Consider the following 20,836-nt stretch of genomic DNA (forward strand, 5'->3'; position numbering starts at 1 on the left):
AACGTAAGCTAACTTCAAAATTAAAACATAACTCACAAATTAATAGATTCATTAAAGTTCAGAGACAGAGTCTGTATACTGTCCGGTCACGAGTTGTAAAACGCGCCATGGCCATTTCTACGTTTAAAGTTTTTATATATATTTCATCAACAAAATTAAATGTATCTTTTTCTCATAATCGAAACCTAATGTTCACTTACGTTGAGAAGCTCTAGCTTTAGGTCATGTTTATTATTAAAAACAATATTTCAAAGCGTTCGTTCTCCAGTGACTCAAAAACAGGTTTGAGGGGTTATGAACAACGCTAATAATTGGGTTTTAATGCCGCTATGGGCACAGCACAGATAATCCATTGTGTAGTTTTGCGCTTAACAACAAATATTGTAAACGTTCTAACCCAGTTGCTTAGCACCAAGGGTATCGAAACCCGGATTCTAACATTGTAAGTCCGCAGACATACCGCTGTGCTACTGGGGCAATTGCTTAGTTTGTAGATTAACCAGTTTAACTATCTAAACATTTAATACGAATATTAATTCCCTCACAATGTTTAACATACTACAGACTTAATCTGTCTGTTTCTTCGTAGTATGATATCTGATTTTCAACTTTGTGTATGTTAGTTTATTCTTAGTTCAAACCGAGATTTCACTCTAATCATGAACTTTTTGGCTACACACGTTTCAATATGTATATCAGTCACGTTTATAGTATTGTTACGTCTCCGTTTGTTAATTAACTTTCCGTAACTTCGTTCCGACGAAACTTTAGCGACACAAGTCCTTACTTAATAAAACTGAAGGCTGTATGTCAAATTTCTTAATTACATAGAATATTAGATTTTTAATTTTCGTTTATGGCTTGTATGATTGAATAAATAACTAAATGGAAGTACAGTACAAAGCGTTGAGAACTTGATTTTAAAACAGTTCTAAATACACGATTGTTCTAGTTATATAACAGTCAGAGTCGATATATAGTCACGATTAACTTTGATATTCCACTATTTGATTAGAGTTGGTGGCGGATAATGTTTACTAGCTGCATTCTCTCTTGACTATTACTTTGAAATTAGGAATAGCTAGAGCAGGTAGATCTCGGGAAGTTTTGCCAAATATTCAACAGAAAAAATATCATTTCACATTTCATAAGTAGTGTGATTGCCACCAAATCGCTTATGGGAGGGTTACAGTAGCAGTTGGCACAAAATATCCACACACTCGGGTCATAAAGTTGTTTTGGGATCGTGAATATGTAACTTTTAAAACGGGGATATCCCTTGTACTTAATGGCGTTGAAAAATAAATGAATATGGATCAGCAAGGGCCCCAGGACCATGCAGAAAGAGAGTTGGAACAAGTCGTATCCTAGCCATAGTAAGAAGGGTTCGTGGTAAGTAGACCCAGGGATCGTATAGGAAGTTAAGTGTTGTCAACCACAAAGCTGTCCAATGGGCTATTTGTAGTATGCTCACCACGAGTATGGAAGCCCAGTTGTTAACGGTGTGAGTCCCAAGACTTACGACTGAGCCACAAATATCATGGTATATAACGCCATATACCGGAGTAATGTGGTCCGTTGAACAGAACATTTTTGTGAAATTACATCACAATACAACTGATAATAATTTTTACAAACAATACTTTTCAAAGTGATTGTTTGTTTTCCTCAAACAAGTACACAACAATTGTTTTTTTAGAGTTACATTATCCCTTTCCGTACAGCGGACTATTAATAGCCAATACTATGAACAATAACTATACGACTATTTACTGCTAAAGCCTTTTTACTTATTCTTTTATATTACCGATATTATTGACAAGTAGAACTTAATCAGGAACTGGCTTTGAATGAAAATTAATATAGATCATTCGTTGCGTATTTTTAGACCAACAGGATGCGAACCACGAATTTACAGCTAGATACGATAACTAAACCAATTAATACGAAATAGTTTGGAATATATTTAGTTTTAAATTGCCCATAAATGGTTCAAAATCTATAAAATCATGTAATGTATGATCTGACCAAAATCAAACACTGGCGATATCTATCTTCTTGAGGAGCGCCTGCTTCAGAAGTGAAATAATCTGAGAAGGAATCCTCCACATTTATTCTTATCTTCATATTAACCAGAAAGTTCGATAACTAACTGTATTCTCTGAATTATTCGTTGATTTTCTTTCCTTTGTCAATGTCTTCCCAGTGGCTCAGTGGTTAATCTGAGGATTCACAGCGGCAAAAAACTGGGCTTCGATACTCGTGGTGAGCACAGTACAAATAGCCAATTGGATAGCTTTGTGGTTAACAACAAACAAACGTTTTATTATTCTGACAGCAGTTGTACAATAACTGCATTTTTATTAAAACTACAACAATGTGTCGTTTTCCAGGATGCATGCCACTAACCTTTAAGAAAACATATTTTATCATTAAAACAAAGGGAGAATTTTCTTTCCTCGTTTTCATTAAATATTGGTGTAATCTAAGTGGCACAGCGGCATCTCTGCGGACTTACAACGCTAAAATCCGAGTTTTGATACCCGTTGTGGGCAGAGCACAGATAGCCCATTGCGTAGCTTTGTGCTTAATTACAAACAAAATAAACTGTCCATTTAGTTCGGTTATTGTTAATTATCTATTGTTTTAATGTAAGGGGCTATTATTCGAGACAGACAACACTAACGAAGGGGCATTGTTATGAAAGTAGAAGTCGTGTGACGCTGGGAGCATGCGCGCTGGAGTTTCTGGGAGGATTTTGAATTATCGGGGAGGCCAGAGTTTCTTCGAGGCGCCCTCTTTTTTTAGTATATAAGCCTGGCGAGAAAATTAGCACAATTGCATAGATAGATAGATATGCAGATAGATCGAAGAGACAGGTAATTGAGTCAAGCAAACAGTAGGCAGCGTAAGTATGTGAATCACTGTGATTTATAGGGTGTGTTATAAAAGTTGTTAAGTGTATCACAAAGTTTGTATTGAGAAAGAATTAACTAATTTTCATCAAGAAGGGACTTGTATCGCTGAAGTTCCTCGGAAAGAATTTATACCGAAAACTAACAAACGAGCAGATACGTAACACTGCTTTGTAAATTCTATTTTGCTTTTGGCAACAACTCACTGTCATAAAACTTCTTAATTAAACTATTTTGCTGTTATATCATCGAAGTTATCAAAATTTCACTAACTATAAAAGACTGATAGTAAAAAAATCCTTTCTAACAAATCAACATGAATATTGAGCATCTAACCTACAGAAAAGTCAGTGTGTGTCACGTCACGCTCGATTTCTCGAAATAGAGGAATCATAAAAGCCAAAATAATTTCTGAATTAAGTTATTTTCTGTTGTATCACCAACGTTATTCATAAAATAAAAAAAATCTTTGCTCAACAGACTCTAAATTAAGAAATCTAGATAAATATAATATTACTGTTTGTTGTATGTCAATGTAATTATTTCGCAGAGTGTGGATGGATCTTCACCATAAATGATATGGAGGTTCATTAAGTACATACGAGGGTATATACAAATTTTCAATTTTGAGATTTCTATGGGCGTTTTTTACCTCTACTTCGCTCCCTGTTGATGGATCTTCACCAAATTTGGCATGAACGTTTATTGCGTCCATGCAGAGAGACATGCAAATTTGCGGTTTCACATTTTGTGTTTTATCGTTTTACGGTTGTTTTCCCTTTTTTTTTTACAATAGCATATATGGGGAGCAACGTTTCATGCCTTAAGACAACCTTTCATTAATCATGAATTTAAATAACTTCTGTTGAGGGGATGGATGCTTCAGCTAGTCAACAAATATATTTTCCACTTTTGTTGTCTATACATTTCATTTTATACTTTCAGTACACAGGTTAACAACAATATTAGCTTCATTCATGATGTTAGAAAAACACGTAGGTTCAAGAAGTCTTGATAGAAATGCATGAAAACCATATAACGATTTCGAATGGTGGACTTTCTTCTACATGGGAAAACTGGGAATGGTGGTGTAATCGAATGAATGATATATATAAAGGGAGTTTAGTGACGTCATGAAGGTTTTCCAGGAAATGTTTAGTCTATTTCCGGTACAGTGTAGCCGATGGCGAGAGTGTATGTGAAAAGATGTTAGGGATATTTTACTTTAGAAATGGATAAATATATGTATATTTAAAACCTTACTTAAGTGTTTTGGGTCCGGCATGACCAGGTGGTTAGGGCGTTCCGATGATAGGACATTTACTGATGAAGCAGATGAATCCCACATGAAGCAGAAGCCAACGAGACGGAGACCAGTACGGAAGAAGATACGTACCGTAAAATTAAGAGACTTTGTTGAATTGTAATTTTGTGTTTGTATTTCTGTACATTTACTGTACAGTTATTGTTAATTGTTATTGATTTATTTTAAGTGGCTATTGTTCGGGACGAACAATACTAAGGAGGGGGCAGTGTTGCGTCAGCGAGATCACGTGACTATTTTGACGCCACCTATTTTCTAGAAGTATCTTGTTCCTTCGTGAATGCCCTAGCATTTACTAGATATATATTTGTCTGGTATATATATATATGACGCTCACAACGTGGTAGTAATGTGATGTGTGTGTAGGTAATGAGTAATTGAACTGCGGTCAGAGATAGACGTATTGTTGAAGTTAACGTTCGTTGATATAGCGTTTGTTTTAGCGCGATTGTTGAAATTAAATGTATCGTAAAGTTATATTCGGAAAGAATAAACCAGTTTTATTAAGTAAGGACTTGTGTCGCTAAAGTTTCGTCGGAACGAAGTTACGGAAAGTTAATTAACAAACGGAGACGTAACATTTGTTTTTTGAAAGTGTTGGTATATCGAAGTAGGTCTACACTTTCTAATTTGTTTTTGAAAGTGTTGGAATATCGAAGTATGTCTACACCGTGTGCTTTGTTTTTTGAACGTGTTGGACTACTGAAGTTGGTCTACATCATGTACTTTTCTTAAAGTGTTGTAATATCGAAGTAGGTTACTCCTTATACTTTATTTTTGAAAGTATTGGAATATCGAAGTAGGTCCACAACAAGTTATTTGTTGTTTGAACGTGTTTGACAATTGAAGTAGGTCTACACCATATACTTTTTTTAAACTGTTCGTTTATCGAAGTAGCTCTAGACCACGTATTTTGTTTTTTGAAAGTGTTAGACTATCGAAGTAGGTCTACAACATACTATTTGTTTTTTGAACGTGTTTGACTATCGAAGTAGGTCTACAGCATGTGCTTTGTTTTTTGAAAGTGTTTTAAAATCGATGTAGGTATACACCATGTTCTTTGTTGTTGGAACATGTTTGAGTCTCGAAGTAGGTCAATACCACTAATTTTTGTTTTTTGAAAGTATTGGGATGTCGAAGTATGTGTTTTTGTATCTAACCTGGTAGTTGCAAGGGTTGTTGAAAGTCTCTAGTGTGTTGTTGTATGTAACCTGGTAATGACAGGGGTTGTTGTAAGTCGTTTATGTGTTTTTGTATCTAACCTGGTACCTTCAGGTGTTGTTTATAAGTTTTTAATATCTTGTTGTATTTAATATGGAAATGGCAGGGTAATTATAAGTCTTTAATGCGCTGTTGTATCTAACCTAGTAATAAAAGGGGTTGTTGTGAGTTTTTATTTTTTGTTGTAAATAAACTAGTACTGGCAGAGGTTCTTCAAAAGTCTTTAATGTGTTGTTGTATCTAACCTGTACAACCAATGGTTGTTGTAAATCTCTAATGTGTTGTTGTATCTAACCTGGTATTTTCAGGGGTTTTGTAAGTTTTAAATCTCTACTTTCTTTAACATGGAACTGGTAGTGGTAGTTGTAAGTCCTTAACGTGTTGTTGTATATAACCTGGTACCTTCAGGGGTTGTTTGTAAGTTTTTATTCTCTTGTTTTTTTAACATGGAACTGGTAGTGATTGTTGTAAGTCTTTAATGTGTTGTATCTAATCTGGTATAGTCAATGGTTGTTGTAAGTATTTAATGTGTTGTTGTATCTAACTTGGCACCTACAGAAGTTGTTTGTAAGTTTTTATTCTCTTGTTTTTTGACATGGAACTGGTAGTGGTTGTTGTAAGTTTTCAATTTTATGTTGAATTTAACCTCCTACTGGCATGGGTTGTTTAAATCTTTAATTTGTTGTTGTATCGAACCTGGTAGTGGTATGGGTTGTTTGTAAGTTTTTAATATCTTCTTTTTTAATATGTAACTGGTAGTGGTTGTTGTAAGTATTTAATGTGTTGTTGTATCCAACCTGGTACTGGCAGGGGTTGTTGTAACTCTCTTATGTGTTTTTGTATCTAACCCGGTAGTGACAGGGGTTGTTATAAGTCTCTAATGTGTTTTTATTTCTAACTGGGTACTGGCAGGGATTGTTGTAAGTCTTTAGTGTGTTGTTGTATTTAACCTGGTACTGACATGGGTTGTTTAAAACTTTAATTTGTTGTTGTATCCAACCTGGTAGTGGTATGGGTTGTTTGTAAGTTTTTAATATCTTCTTTTTTAATATGTAACTGGTAGTGGTTGTTGTAAGTATTTAATGTGTTGTTGTATCTAGCCTTGTACTGGCAGGGGTAGTTGTACTCTCGAATGTGTTGTTGTATCTAACCGGGTACTGTCAGGGGTTGTTGTAAGTCTCTAATGTGTTGTTGTATCTAGCCTGGTACTGGCAGCAGTAGTTGTAATTCTCTAATGTGTTAATGTATCTAACCGGGTACTGGCAGGGGTTGTTGTAAGTCTCTAATATATTGCTTTATCTAACCTGGTACCTTAAGGGGTTGTTTGTAAGATTTTATTATCTTGTTTTTTTTAACATGGAACTGGTAGTGGTTCTTGTAAGTTTTCAATTTTTTGTTCAATTTCTACTACTTGCATAGGTTGTTTAAATCTTTAATTTTTGTTGTATCTACCCTGGTACCTTTATTTTCTTGTTTCTTTTACATGGATATGGTAGTAGATGTTATAAGTTTTAAATTGTTTGTTGAATTTAACCTATTACTGGAATGGGGTGTTTAAATCTTTAATTTGTTGTTGTACCCAACCCAGTAGTGGCATGGGTTGTTTGTCAGTTTTTAATATCTTGTTTTTTTAACATGAAACTGGTATTGGTTGTTGTAAGTTTTCAAAGGGTTGTTGAATTTAACATACTACTGGCATGGGTTGTTCTAAATATTTAATATCGTGTTGTATTTAACATGGAATTGGCAGGCGTTATTATAAGTCTTTAATGCTTTGTTTTATTTAACCTGTTACTGGCAGGGGGTGCTTAAATCTTTAATTTGTTGTTGTACCCAACCCAGTAGTGGCATGGGTTGTTTGTAAGTTTTTAATATATTGTTTTTTTTAACATGAAACTGGTATTGGTTGTTGTAAGTTTTCAAAGTGTTGTTGAATTTAACATACTACTGGCATGGGTTGTTCTAAATATTTAATATCGTGTTGTATTTAACATGGAATTGGCAGGCGTTATTATAAGTCTTTAATGCTTTGTTTTATTTAACCTGTTACTGGCAGGGGTTGTTTTAAGTCTCTAATGTGTTGTTGTATCTAAACAGGTACTGGAAGGGGTTGTTGTATTTAACATGGAATTGGCAGAGATTGTTTTAAGTCTTTAATGTGTTGTTATATCTAACCCTGTTCTTTCAAGGGTTGTTGTAAGTATTTAATATGTTTTTGTATTTAACCTGGTACTGGTAAAAGATTTTTGTCAGTCTTTAATGTTTTGTTGTATCTAACTGGTACTGGCAAAGGTTGGTGTAAATCTTGATTGTGTTGTTGAATTTAACCGGGAAATGGCAAGGGTTGTTAAAAGTTTTTAATTTTTTGTTGTATATAACCTTGTACCGGGAGAGGTTGTTCGAAAGTCTTTAATGTGTGGTTCTATCTAACCTGGTACTGGCATTAGTTATTGTAAGTATTTAATGTGTTGTTGTATCTAGCAGGGAACTGGCAGGTGTTGTTGGTAGTCTTTAATGTGTTCTATCTAACCTGGTACTGCAGAGGTTGTTAGAAAGTTTTTAATATCTGGTTATATTTAACATGGAATTGGCAAGGGTTATTGTAAGACTTTAATATGTTGTTGTATCTACCCTGGTACTGGCAGGGGTTGTTGTAAGTCCTTAATAGTTTGTTGTATCTAACGTTGTACTTGCTGGGGTTGTTGTAAGTCTTTAATGTGTTCTTGTAAGTAAGCTGGTACTTTCAAGGGTTGTTCGTAAATTTATAAAATCATGTTGTATTAAAAATGGATTTTACAGGGGTTGTTGTAAATGTTTAATGTTTTGTTGTACATAACCTTGTACTGGCAGAAGTTGTTCCTTAGTTTTCAATGCGTTGTTGAATTTAACCTACTGCTGGCATAGGTTGTTGTAAATCTTGAATGCGTTGTTGTATCTATCCTGGCACTAGCATGGGTTGTTGTAATTCTTTAATGTGTACTTGTATCTCACCGGGTACTGGAAGGGGTTGTTGCAAGTCTTTAGTGTGTTGTTGTATTTAACATGGAATTGGCAGGGGTTGTTGTAAGTCTTTAATATGTGGTTGTATCTAACCTGGTACTGGCAGGGGTTGTTCGTTAGTTTTAATATATTGATGTATTTAACATGTATATGGCAGAGGTTATTGTAAGTCTTTAATGCGTTGTTTTATTGAACTTGGTACTGGCAGGGGTTCCTTTAAGTTTTTAATGTGTTATTTTATCTCTCCTGGTACCTGCAAGAGTTGTTACAAGTCTTTAATGTGTTGTTTATATCAAATATTGATTTCTGTATTGAACTATCGTTAGTTGTGTGTATCAGCTATATTTTTTCTCTAATCTACTATCGTTCGTGGAGTAAATCAGATACTAATTTATGTATTTTACCATCGTTAGTTGTGTACATCAAATAATATTTATGTATTGTACAATCACTAATTGTATGTATAGGATATTATTCTCTGTAATCTACTATCCTTATTAATGTATATCAGATATTAATTTCTGTATTGTAGTATATTTAATGGTGTATTTGGGTATTACTTTTTTCTTGTACTATTGTTAGTGGTGTATATCCGATATTAATTTGTTTATTGTACTATCGTTAGTGTTGTATAGCCGATATTAATTTGTGTATTCTACTAGTTTTAGTTATGTATATCAGATATTATATTGTGTATTGTGATATATTAGTGTTTTACATTAGATATTAATTTTTATATTGGTCAATAGTATAGGTGTACTTCCGATATTAATTTTTGTATTGTACTATCCTTAGGAGTGTACATCAGATATGAATTTATGTATTGTCCTGTCGTTAATGGTGAACATCAGATATTAGTTTATGTATTGTTCTGACGTTAATTGTGTATATCAAATATTAATTTCTGTATTGTACTATCGTTAGTGGTGTATATCAGATATTATTCTGTGTATTCTACTTTCGGTAGTGTAGTTCTTCAGATATTAAATTGTGTATTGTACTATCGTTGATGGTGTTTATCAGATATTAATTTCCGTATTGTATTATCATTAGTGGTGTATGTAAGATATTAATTTCTGTACAGTGCTATTGTTAGTGGTGTATACCAGATATTGATTTCTGTATTGTACCATCATTAGGGGAGTAGATCATATATTATTTGTGTATTGTACAATCTCTAGTGGTATATATCAAATATTTTTCTGTGTATTCTGCTTTCGGTAGTGGAGTACATCAGCTATTAATATATGTATTCTACTATCGTTAGTAATGTATATCAGATATTAATTTCTGTAATTTAGTATAGTTAATGTTGTATTTTGGATATTAATTCTTTATTGTGCTATCGTTAGTGATGAATATCAGATATTAAATTGTATATTGTTCTATCGTTAGAAGTGTATATCACATTTTGATTTGTGTATTGTGCTATCGTTAGTTGTTTATATCACATGATAATTTCTGTGTTGTACTATCGTTAGTGTTGTATATTAGACATTAATTTGTGTATATTATTAATGTTAGTGATGTATATCAGATATTATTTTTTGTTTATTGTACTATCGTTGGTGGTGTTTATCAGATAATAAATTATGTATTGTACTAATGTCAGTGGTGTACATCATATTTTATTTGTGTATTGTACTATCGTTAGTGGTGTATATCGGATATCATTTTGTGTCTTCTACTATCGTTAGTGGTAAGTATCAGATATAAATTTGTGTATAGTACTATCGTTAGTGGTGTTTATCAGATATTAAATTGTGTATTGTACTATTTTTAGTGCTGTATCTCAGATATTATTTTCTGTATTCTACCATTGTTAGTGGGTATTTCATATATTAATATAGGTATTGTACTACATTTATTAGTGTAAATCAGTTATTAATTTGTGTATTGTACTATTGTTAGACTGTATATCAGATATTAATTTCTTTTTCGAACTATCGTTAGTGGTGTACATCAGATATTAATATGTATATTGTTCTATCGTTCCGATAAATATCAGATATTAATATGTGTATTGTTCTATCGTTCCGATAAATATCAGATATTAAATTGTGTATTGTACTATCGTTGATGGTGTTTATCAGATATTAATTTATGTATTCTATTATCGTTAGTGGTGTATGTAAGATATTAATTTCTGTATTGTGCTTTCGTTAGTGTTGTATATCAGATGTTAATTCCTGTATTGTATTATCGTCAGTGGTTTAAATCAGATATTAATTTCTGTATTGTACCATCATTAGTGGGGTAAATCAGATATTAATTTCTGTATTGTACCATCGTTAGTGGTGTACATCATATATTATTTATGTATTGACTAACGTTAATGGTGTACTTATTTTTTATTGTGTTTTCGTTTGTGGTGTATATCAGATATTAATTTATGTATTCTAATATAGTTGTTAATTTGTTTATGGTATTATTGATAGTGATGTATATCAGATATTAATTTCTTTATTGTACTATCGTTAGTAGTGTATAACAGATACACATTTCTGTATTTTTCTATCATTAGTGGGTTATATCAGATATTGATTTGAGTTGTGTACTGTCGTTAATGATATATATCAGATATCAATATTTATATTGTGCTATCGTTAGTGGTGTATATCAGATATTAATTTGTGTATTGTACAAATGTTAGAGGTGTATATTATATATTATTTTCTGTAATGTTCGATCGTTAGTGGTGCATATCAGATATTATTTGCGTACTCTACTATCGTTAGTGGCGTATTTCAGATATTAATTTGTGTATTGTGTTATAGTTAATGGTGTATATCAGATATTAATTTCTCTAGTGTACAATCGTTAGCAGTGTACATCAAATATTAATTTGCGTATCGTACTAATGAAAGTGATGTATATCAGATATTATTTTCTGTATTGTTCTATCGTTATGGTGAATATCAGATATTATATTGTGTATTCTACTATCGTTAGTAATGTATATCAGATATTAATTTCTGTATTTTAGTATAGTTAAATGGTGTAAATCAGATATTATATTCTGTATTATGCTATCATTTGTTGTGTATAACATATATTAATTTTTGCTTTGTACTATCTTTAGTGGTATATATATTAGATATTAATTTGTGCATTGTTCTATTGTTAGTGGTATATATATCAGATTATTATTTGTGTATTGTACTATCGTTAGTGGTGTATATAAGATATTAATTAATGTATTGTACTATTGTTAGTGGTGTACTTCAGATATTCATTTCTATATTGTTTTATCGTTAGTGGTGTATATCAGATATTCTTTAGTGTATTGTACTATCATTAGTGGTGTATATCATTTATAAATTTGTGTATATTACTATCGTTAGTGGTGTATATCAGATATTACATTGTGTATTGTTCTTTCGTTACTGGTGTATATCATTTATTAATTTGTTTATTGTGCTATCGTTAGTGGTGTATATCAGATATTAAATTCTTTATTGTACTATCGTTAGTGTTATATATCAGATATTACTTTTGTATTGTTCTAACGTTAATGATGTATAACAGATAACAATTTTTCTATTCTACTATCGTTAGTGGTGTACAACAGATATTAAATTTCGTATTGTGCTATCGTTAGTAGTGTATATCAGATGTTCTTTTCCGTATTATACTATCGTTAGTTGTGTAGATCAGATATTATTTTCTGTAATGTTCTATCGTTATGGCAGTAACAGATATTATATTGTGTATTGTGCTATCGTTGGTGGTGAATATCAGATATTAAATTGTGTATTGTGATATCGTTAGTGATGTATATCGGAAATTAATTTCTTTATAGAACTATCTTTATTGGTTTATATAAAGTATTGATTTTTGTATTGTTCTATCGTTAGTGGTGTATATCAGATATTAATTTATATATAGTACTAATCTTAATGATGTATATCAGATATTATATTGTGTATTGTGCTGTCATTAATGTTTATATCAGATAATTTATGGATTGTACTATCGTTAGTGGTGTACATCTGATATTAATTTGCGTATTATGCTATCGTTAAGGTGTATATCAGATATTGAATTGTGTATTGTTCACTCGTCACTGGTGTATAACATTCATTAATTTTTGTATTGTACTGTCGTTAGTGGTGTACATAAGATATTAATTTATGTATTATTTTATCGTTAGTGGTGTATATCAAATATTAAATTGTGTATTCTACTGATGTTAGTGGTGTATATTAGATATTATTTTCTGTATTTTACTATCATTTGTGGTGTATATCAGATATTAAATTGCGTATTGTACTATTGTTAGTGGTGTACACCAGATAGTAATTTGCGTATTGTACTATTGTTAGTGGTGTATATCAGATATTAAATTGTGTATTGTTCTATCGTTAGTGGTGTATAACATTTATTATTTTGTTTATTGTATTCGTTAGTGGTTTAAAAAAGATATTAATTTCTGTATTGTGCCGTCATTAGTGGGGTAAATCAGATATTAAACTGCGTATTGTACTATTCTTAGTGGTGTACATCAGATATTAATTGGTGTATTGTGCTATCGTTAGTGGTATATATATATAAGATATTAGGTTTTGAATATTTCTAACGTTAATGGTGTATATCAGAAATTTAATTTTTCTATTGTACTATCGTTAGTAGTTTACATCAGATATTAAATTACATATTGTACTATCGTTAGTATTGTATATCAGATGTTCTTTTCTGTATTACACTATCGCTAGTGGTAAATGTCAGATATTAAATTGCGTATTGTACTCTTCTTAGTGGTGTATATCAGATATTAATTGTGTATTGTACTCTCGTTAGTGGTGTGTATCAGATGTTATTATCTGTATTGTTCTATCGTTATGGTGTTTATCATATATTATATTGTGTATTGTGCTATCGTTAGTGGTGAACATCAGATATTAATTTTTGTATTGTACTATTGTTGGTGGTGTACATAAGGTATTAATATCTTTATTGTACTATTGTTAGTGGTTTATATCAGATATTAAACTGCGTATTGTACTATCGTTAGTAATGTACTTCATATACTGTTTCGGGTATTGTACTATCGTCAGTAATGTACATCATATAGTGTTAGTGTTTCGGGTATTGTACTATCGTTAGTGGTGTTTATAAGATATTTTTTTCTGTATTGTGCTAATCTCATTGATGTTCATCATAATGAATTTCTTTATTGTTCTATCGTTTCTGGTTTATATAAGATATTAATTTATCTACTGGACTATTGCTAGTGGTGTACATCAGATATTAATTTGTGTACTGTACCATCGTTAGTGGTGTAAATCAGATCACGAAGTTGCTAACACTCTTGTGTGGTACCTAATGGTCAGTCTTTACATAGTACTTACTTTCTTCTCTTGGTATGGACTAAGTCCACCGGTTGCAGTGTATGGATCCATAAATGCAGAGTCCTAGTTCATTTTTTTTCTTTGACCATTACCTTCTAGTTCTAAAACTTTGGGCATTTCGAGCAATTCATTTTTGTTATATTTTTTCTAGTTATTCTAGGGAGGGTGATACAAAAAAATCTTGATAATCAGTCATGATCAAATTTTATTAGCACTGATAAATATTAATTTAATTGTGATTTAACTTTTAATTTAAATCGAATTTTGTATCTGATTCGGATCTCGGACACGAGCCCCAATTTATTACATAACGTATTAGAATTTCAAATAGTCCGAAGCCAAGATAACTGATAATTTAAATTTTGTAGTTAAACTATACTTTGGATTATGTAATTAAATTATGTACTTTTATGTAATTAAATCCGATATACAATCAGTTTGTGATATTTGCCAACAAGATTGATACACACCGTTTTTGTTTTTAACACAAATATGTGTTACTATACACACAACAACACAATTTACAATAACAATTATTACCAATAGTTATTACAAACAATATAAGATCTTCTTTGTAGCTTGGAACTTATCGAGAGTTTACGATTAGCGAGTCAATGTATATAGTCGATGTATATACGATTCGCCTGGAAACTATCTACTTTTGTCACATACACTGAATTGTTGCACCGTTTAAGTTAGGTAATGTTTTCGTAAAAATGTCCTACGAGAATCCACTGAAGTTAAACGATTTGTAACCTTCGAAACTTATAAATATTCCTAGTCAAATACCTTAAGTTTTCCAATTGATAAGCGTTATAACAATCACAGTTATAGTTCCCATAGTGTATAGCACCCTGACTAGAGCAAATTAATAACAGATACTCTTTTTGGCACGTCGCGTTGGTTATATTTATAGCCGTATGGAGAGTTTCTCGAAATTTCAGTTTTATGTAACAATACTGACGCTAACACTAGCATTTACGTACACACATATATTGTTGATTCTTACTCTCGAGAATCTTCTACAACTTTAGAGAATTGGCGGAGTTTCGCAATACAGATTTAACAGTACAAGCCATGTACATTTCCAAATATAAATTAATTTGAACAAACATCGATATTAAAGTTATTATATAATATTAAATCCGTCACAAGTACAAACCGACACAGAAAAGCATAATATGATTTATATACATACCAGTCTACTATACTGTATCCATAGAATAATTATTAGTAAAAATATAATATATATAGAAACTCAGTGGGTTTTGGTAACACTACAATCCAACAATGGCTATTATGTCATCTTACTCAGCAACAAAAGTATAACCTGATATTGAAACAGACAAACTGAAAAGGCTTACAACACTCAGCGGAAAATCATCCTAAATCAGAACAATACTAAACTTTCATATATAATTCCTCTTATTATTACTTATCAGCTTAAACTCAGAAACGTTTCGCGAATTCTGAAAAAGAAAAATATTTTCATCTCCTACAACTGAATGATCGCCTTAGACAGATAATTCCTGAAGTTCCAGTTGTCTCCTTCTGAAAAAGCAGAACTCTGAAAGATATCCTTGTTCACACAAAAGTGAATTACAATCTACCCAAAAATGTTTGTCGTCGATGTAATAAAGCCCGTTGTCAAACCTGCAAGTTCATAAAAACCGCAGACTCATTTTCTGACAAGCACAATCAAAGAAATTTTAAAATATCCAAAGAAATCACTTGTGAAACAAAAAACACCATTTACCTTATACAGTGTAAAAAATGCAATTACCAATATATAGGGCATACACACAAGCAACTTTCAGAGAACATTTAAACAACAATAAATCATTTATTAACACTGAAAAAGATCTCCCTGTTGGTCAACACCTTAACCAACCCGGTGATTCCATTAACGATGTTAATAATACAGATAGAGAAATAAAAAAAAAAAACTTATTGGATTGCTAATCGAAACACTGTCCAACCTTTCGGAGTTAATCTAGATCCTGGAAGCAATGATCTCCGTACATTGGTTTCATCACTGTCAGAAAAATAATATTTACTCTTTGCTTATTTTTTAATGTTTTAAACCTTACTATTTATTTAATATAATTTTCCATACCTGTTCTTATAAATCAATCAGCATAACATGTCATTTTCAATCAATCTCCAGGTGTCACTTTTATTCTACTTAAATACTTAAGTTTGTTTGTTATGAATTTATCGGAAAGGTATATGAGGGCTATCTGCACTAACCATCCCCAATTTAGCAGTGAAAGACTGGAGGGAAGGAAGCTAGTCATCACCACCCACTGCCAACTCTTGGGCTACTCTTTTACTAATGAATAGTGGGACTGACCGTCACATTATAGTTGTTGTTCTAATCTTATATTTGTAGGGCTTATTCGTAAGTTTTAGTAGGTTGTTGTATTCAACCTGGTAATGACTGGGGTTGTTGTAAGTTTTTAATGTGTTTTTGTATTTAACCTAGTGCAGGCAGGGGTTCTTCGTTAGTTTTTAATGTTTTGTTATATGTAACCTGGAATTGGCAGGGGTTATTGTAGGTGTAACTAACACCGATGCCTTGTTTCGTACGAACCAATCTACCATGTACACTCTATTACGACAGCGCCGATTGTCCTGGATAGGCCATGTGCGCCGCATGAAGGATGGCCGAATCCCAAAAGACATCCTGTACGGAGAGCTTGCCGAAGGACAGAGAGGCATCGGCCGCCTGCAGCTGAGATACAAGGATATTTGCAAAAAAGACATGAAGGTGCTCAACATCAACACCGAAACTTGGGAGGACCTCGCTGCTGATCGCGCCGACTGGAGAAAGACTCTCTGTAAACAGCTGAAGATTGGTGAAAAGGAATTGACGGTGGCGGCAGAAGAGAAGCGAACGCACCAAAAGGAAAAGGCAACCAACAGACAATCGTCAACGCACATATGTGACCTCTGCAACCGGGACTGTCACTCTCGTGTCGGTCTCCTTAGTCACAAGAGACGGCTGCTCTAGACGAGCGATCAACATGAACTAACAATGGACGGATGCTCATCCATGGTCAAACCTAGCCGAAGGAGACTTACTACTATATTTTAGGTGTTTAATGGGTTGTTGTATCTAACCTGGTACTATCATGAATTGTTGTAACTCTTAAATGGGTTGTTGTACCTAAGCTGGTACTGTCAGGGGTGAGTAAGTCTTTAATGTGTTATTGCATCAAACCTGGTACTTGCAGAGGTTGTCAATAAGTCTTTAATATATTGTTGTATCTAAACTGATACTGACTGGGGTTGTTGTAAGTCTTTAATGTGTTTTTGTATAGAACATGGTACTAGAATGGGTTGTTGTAAATCTCCAATGTGTTGTTGTATGTATCCTGGTACTGACAGGGGTTGTTTTAAGTCTTCAATGTATGTTGTAAGTAACCTGGTACTGGCAGGGGTTGTTTTAAGTCTTCAATGTTTGTTGTATGTAACCTGGTACTGGCAGGGGTTGTTATGAGTCTTTAATGTGTTGTTGTATCTAACTTGGTATTAGCAGGGGTTATTGTACGTCTTTAATGTGATGTTGTATATATCCTGGTACTGGCTGGGGTTACCCATAAATATTTAATGTATTGTTGTATCTAAATTTCTACTGGCAGGAATTATAGCTAAATTTTAAATATGTTGTTGCATCTAACCTGGTACTGGCAGGGGTCGTTGTAAGTCTTAAATGTGTTGTTTTATGTAACCTGGTATTAGCAGGGGATGTTGTAACTCTTTAATGTGTTATTGTATTTAACCTGGTACTGGCAGGTGTTATTGTAAGTCTTCAATGTGTAGTTGTATTTAACCTGGTACTGGCAGGTGTTATTGTAAGTCTTCAATGTGTAGTTGTATTTAACCTGGTACTGGCAGGGGTTGTTCGTAAGTCGTTAATGTCATTTTGTATTTAACATGGTACTAGAATGGGTTGTTGTAAGTCTCCAATGTGTTGTTGTATCTAGTCTGGTACTGACAGAGGTTGATGTAAGTCTTTAATGTATTGTTGTATCTAACCTAGTATTAGCAGCGGTTGTTGTAAGTCTTTAATGTGTTATTGTATTTAACCTGGTACTGGCCGGGGTTATTGTAAATCTTTAATGTATTGTTGTATTTAACCTGGTACCGGAAAGAGTTATTGTAAGTCTTCAATGTGTTGTTGTATCTAGTCTGGTACTGACAGAGGTTGATGTAAGTCTTTAATGTATTGTTGTATCTAACCTAGTATTAGCAGCGGTTGTTGTAAGTCTTTAATGTGTTATTGTATTTAACCTGGTACTGGCCGGGGTTATTGTAAATCTTTAATGTATTGTTGTATTTAACCTGGTACCGGAAAGAGTTATTGTAAGTCTTCAATGTGTATTGTATCTAAACTGGTACTGATGTTTGTTATTGTAAGTTGTTAATGTGTTGTTGTATCTAAATTCGTACAGGCAGGTATTGTTCTTAAGTCTTTAATGTGATGTATTATCTAACCTAGTATTGGCAGGGGTTCTTGCAAGTCTTTAATGTGTTGTTGTATCTAACCTGTTACTGGTTGGTGTTGATCATAAGTCTTTAATGTGCTGTAGTATTTAACCTAGTACTGGCATACGTTGTTGCAAGTTGTTAATGTGTTGTTGTTTCTAACCTGTTATTGGTAGGCATTGTTCATAAGTCTTACTGCGTTGTTGTATCTAACCTGATACTAGCACAGGTTGTTCATAAGCCTTTAAATTGTTTTTGTATCGAGCCTGGTACATGCAGATGTTGTTGTAACTCTTTAATGTGTTCTTCTTTCTAACCTGGTACTGGCAAATGTTTTTCTAAGTCTTTAATGTGTTGTTGTATCTAATCTCGTACAGACAGGGGTTGTTAGAAAGTCTCTAATGTGTTGTTGTATCTGACTTGGTACTGGCAGAGGTTTTTGTAAATCTTTATTGTGTTGTCGGATCTAGCATCTGCAGATAGAGGTTGTTCGAAAGTCTTTAATGTGTTGTCGTATCTCACCTGGTACTAGCAGGGGTTGTTCTAAGTCTTCATTGTTTTGTCGAATCTAACCTGGTATTGGCAGATGTTGTTCGTAAGTTTTCAATGTGTTGTCCTATCTAACCTGATACTTGCAGAGGTTCTTCATAATTCTTTAATGTGTTCTTGTATCTAAATTGGTACTGGCAGATGTTGTTCGATAGTCTTTAATGTGTTTTTGTATCTAACCTGTTACTGGCAGAGGTTGTTGTAACTCTTTAATGTGTTTTTGTTTCTAACCTGGTACTGTATCTAAACTCGTACAGACCGGGGTTGTTCGAAGGTCTTTAATGTGTTATTATATGTAATCTGGTAATGGCATGAGTTATTCCTAAGTCTTTAATGTGCTGTTTTATCTAACCCTGTACGACTAATGGCTGTTGCAAATCTTCAATGTGTTGTTGTATCTAACCTGGTACTTGCATGGGTTGTTGTAAGTCTTCAATGTTTGTTGTATCTAACCTGGTACAGGCAGGGGTTGTTCTAATTATTTAATGTGTTGTTCAATCTAGCCTGGTAGTGGCAGATGTTATTGTAACTCCTTAATGTCTTGTTGTATTTAACCTGGTACTGGCAGGTATGATTCGTAAGTGTCTAATATGTTGTTGTATTTAACCTGGTACTGGCTCGGGTTGTTCGTAAATCTTTAAAATTATGTTGTATCTAAACTGGTTCTGGCAGTAGTTATTCGTAAGTTTTAATGTAATGTTGTATCTAAAATGGTACGGTCATGGGTAGTTGTAAGTTTGTAATGTTTTGTTGTATTTAACCAGGTGCAGGCAGAGTTTGTTGTAAGTCTTAAGTGTGTAACATGGTACTGGCAGAGGTTGTTCATAAGTCTTTAATGTGATGTTTTATCTAACCTGTTACTAGCAGAGGTTATTCATAGTCTTGAATGTGTTGGTGTATCTAACTTGGTACTGGCAGGGGTTGTTGTAACTCTTTAATGTGTTTTTGTTTCTAGCCTGGTACTAGCAAAGGTTGTTGTAAGTGTTTAATGCGTTGTTGTATCTAAACTCGTACAGACCGGGGTTGTTCAAAAGTCTTTAATGTGTTATTGTATTTAATCTGGTACTGACAGAGGTTGTTCGTAAGTCTATAATGTGTTGTAGTATCTAACCTGATACTGGCAGGTATTTTTGCAAGTCTTTAATGTGTTGTTGTATCTAATCTGGTACTGGCAGGGGTAGTTGTAAGTCTTTAATGTGTTTTTTAACCTGGTACAGGCAATGGTTTTTTAAGTCCTTAATGTGTTATTGTTTCTAACTCGGTTGCCAATGGATCTGTCAACAGGACGCCCACCTTATGAAGAGTTGCCTGAAAATGTGTCAGAGTTTGTGAAAGTGTTATCGGAAAGGATGGATGATATTCACCACCAAGTGCATTCAAACTTTGAAACGTCTGCTGATTCGATGAAGTTATCTTATGATAAGAGATGTACTGAAGCCAGCTTTGTACCAGGAGACAAGGTGTGGTTGTATAATCCCAGGAAGACCAAAGGGAAGTATCCTAAGTTGTCTTCTCCATGGGAAGGCCCATATGACATAGTGGATCGTCTCTCAGACGTGACTTTCCGGATAAAATGTGGTCGGCGAGGTAAGCCAAAAGTGGTGCATGCCAACAGGCTTTGGCGTTATCACGGTCCAGGACATTTCAGTTGGGACGAAGTGGAAAACAGAACAAATGATACTGCTGAAGACGTGCCACCTGAAGAAGCCACCGTCGAAGAAGTAACTCTACTCAGTTTTGAGAAGGGAAACGGTGAAACTCTTGGTGAAGCTACTACCACTGATGTGATTGTTACCATTGATGACTTACATCAACTACTCCCAGTACCAGGGTAGAAACAACAACTTATTGAAGACTTATAACAACCCATACCAGTACCAGGTTAAATATAAAATGGCATTGATGACTTACATCAACTACTCCCAGTACCAGGGTAGAAACAACAACTTATTGAAGACTTATAACAACCCATACCAGTACCAGGT

The 20,836-nt window shown here is 33.4% G+C and overlaps 1 pseudogene; it reads left to right on the forward strand.

The window, feature by feature from the left end:
* Positions 1-16,824, forward strand: part of LOC106466948 — a 26,894-nt pseudogene extending 10,070 nt beyond the window's left edge.
* The last annotated feature ends 4,012 nt before the right edge of the window (positions 16,825-20,836 follow it).

This window comes from Limulus polyphemus, unplaced genomic scaffold, assembly GCF_000517525.1.
Source record: "Limulus polyphemus unplaced genomic scaffold, Limulus_polyphemus-2.1.2 Scaffold2435, whole genome shotgun sequence".
Classification (NCBI taxonomy): domain Eukaryota; kingdom Metazoa; phylum Arthropoda; class Merostomata; order Xiphosura; family Limulidae; genus Limulus; species Limulus polyphemus.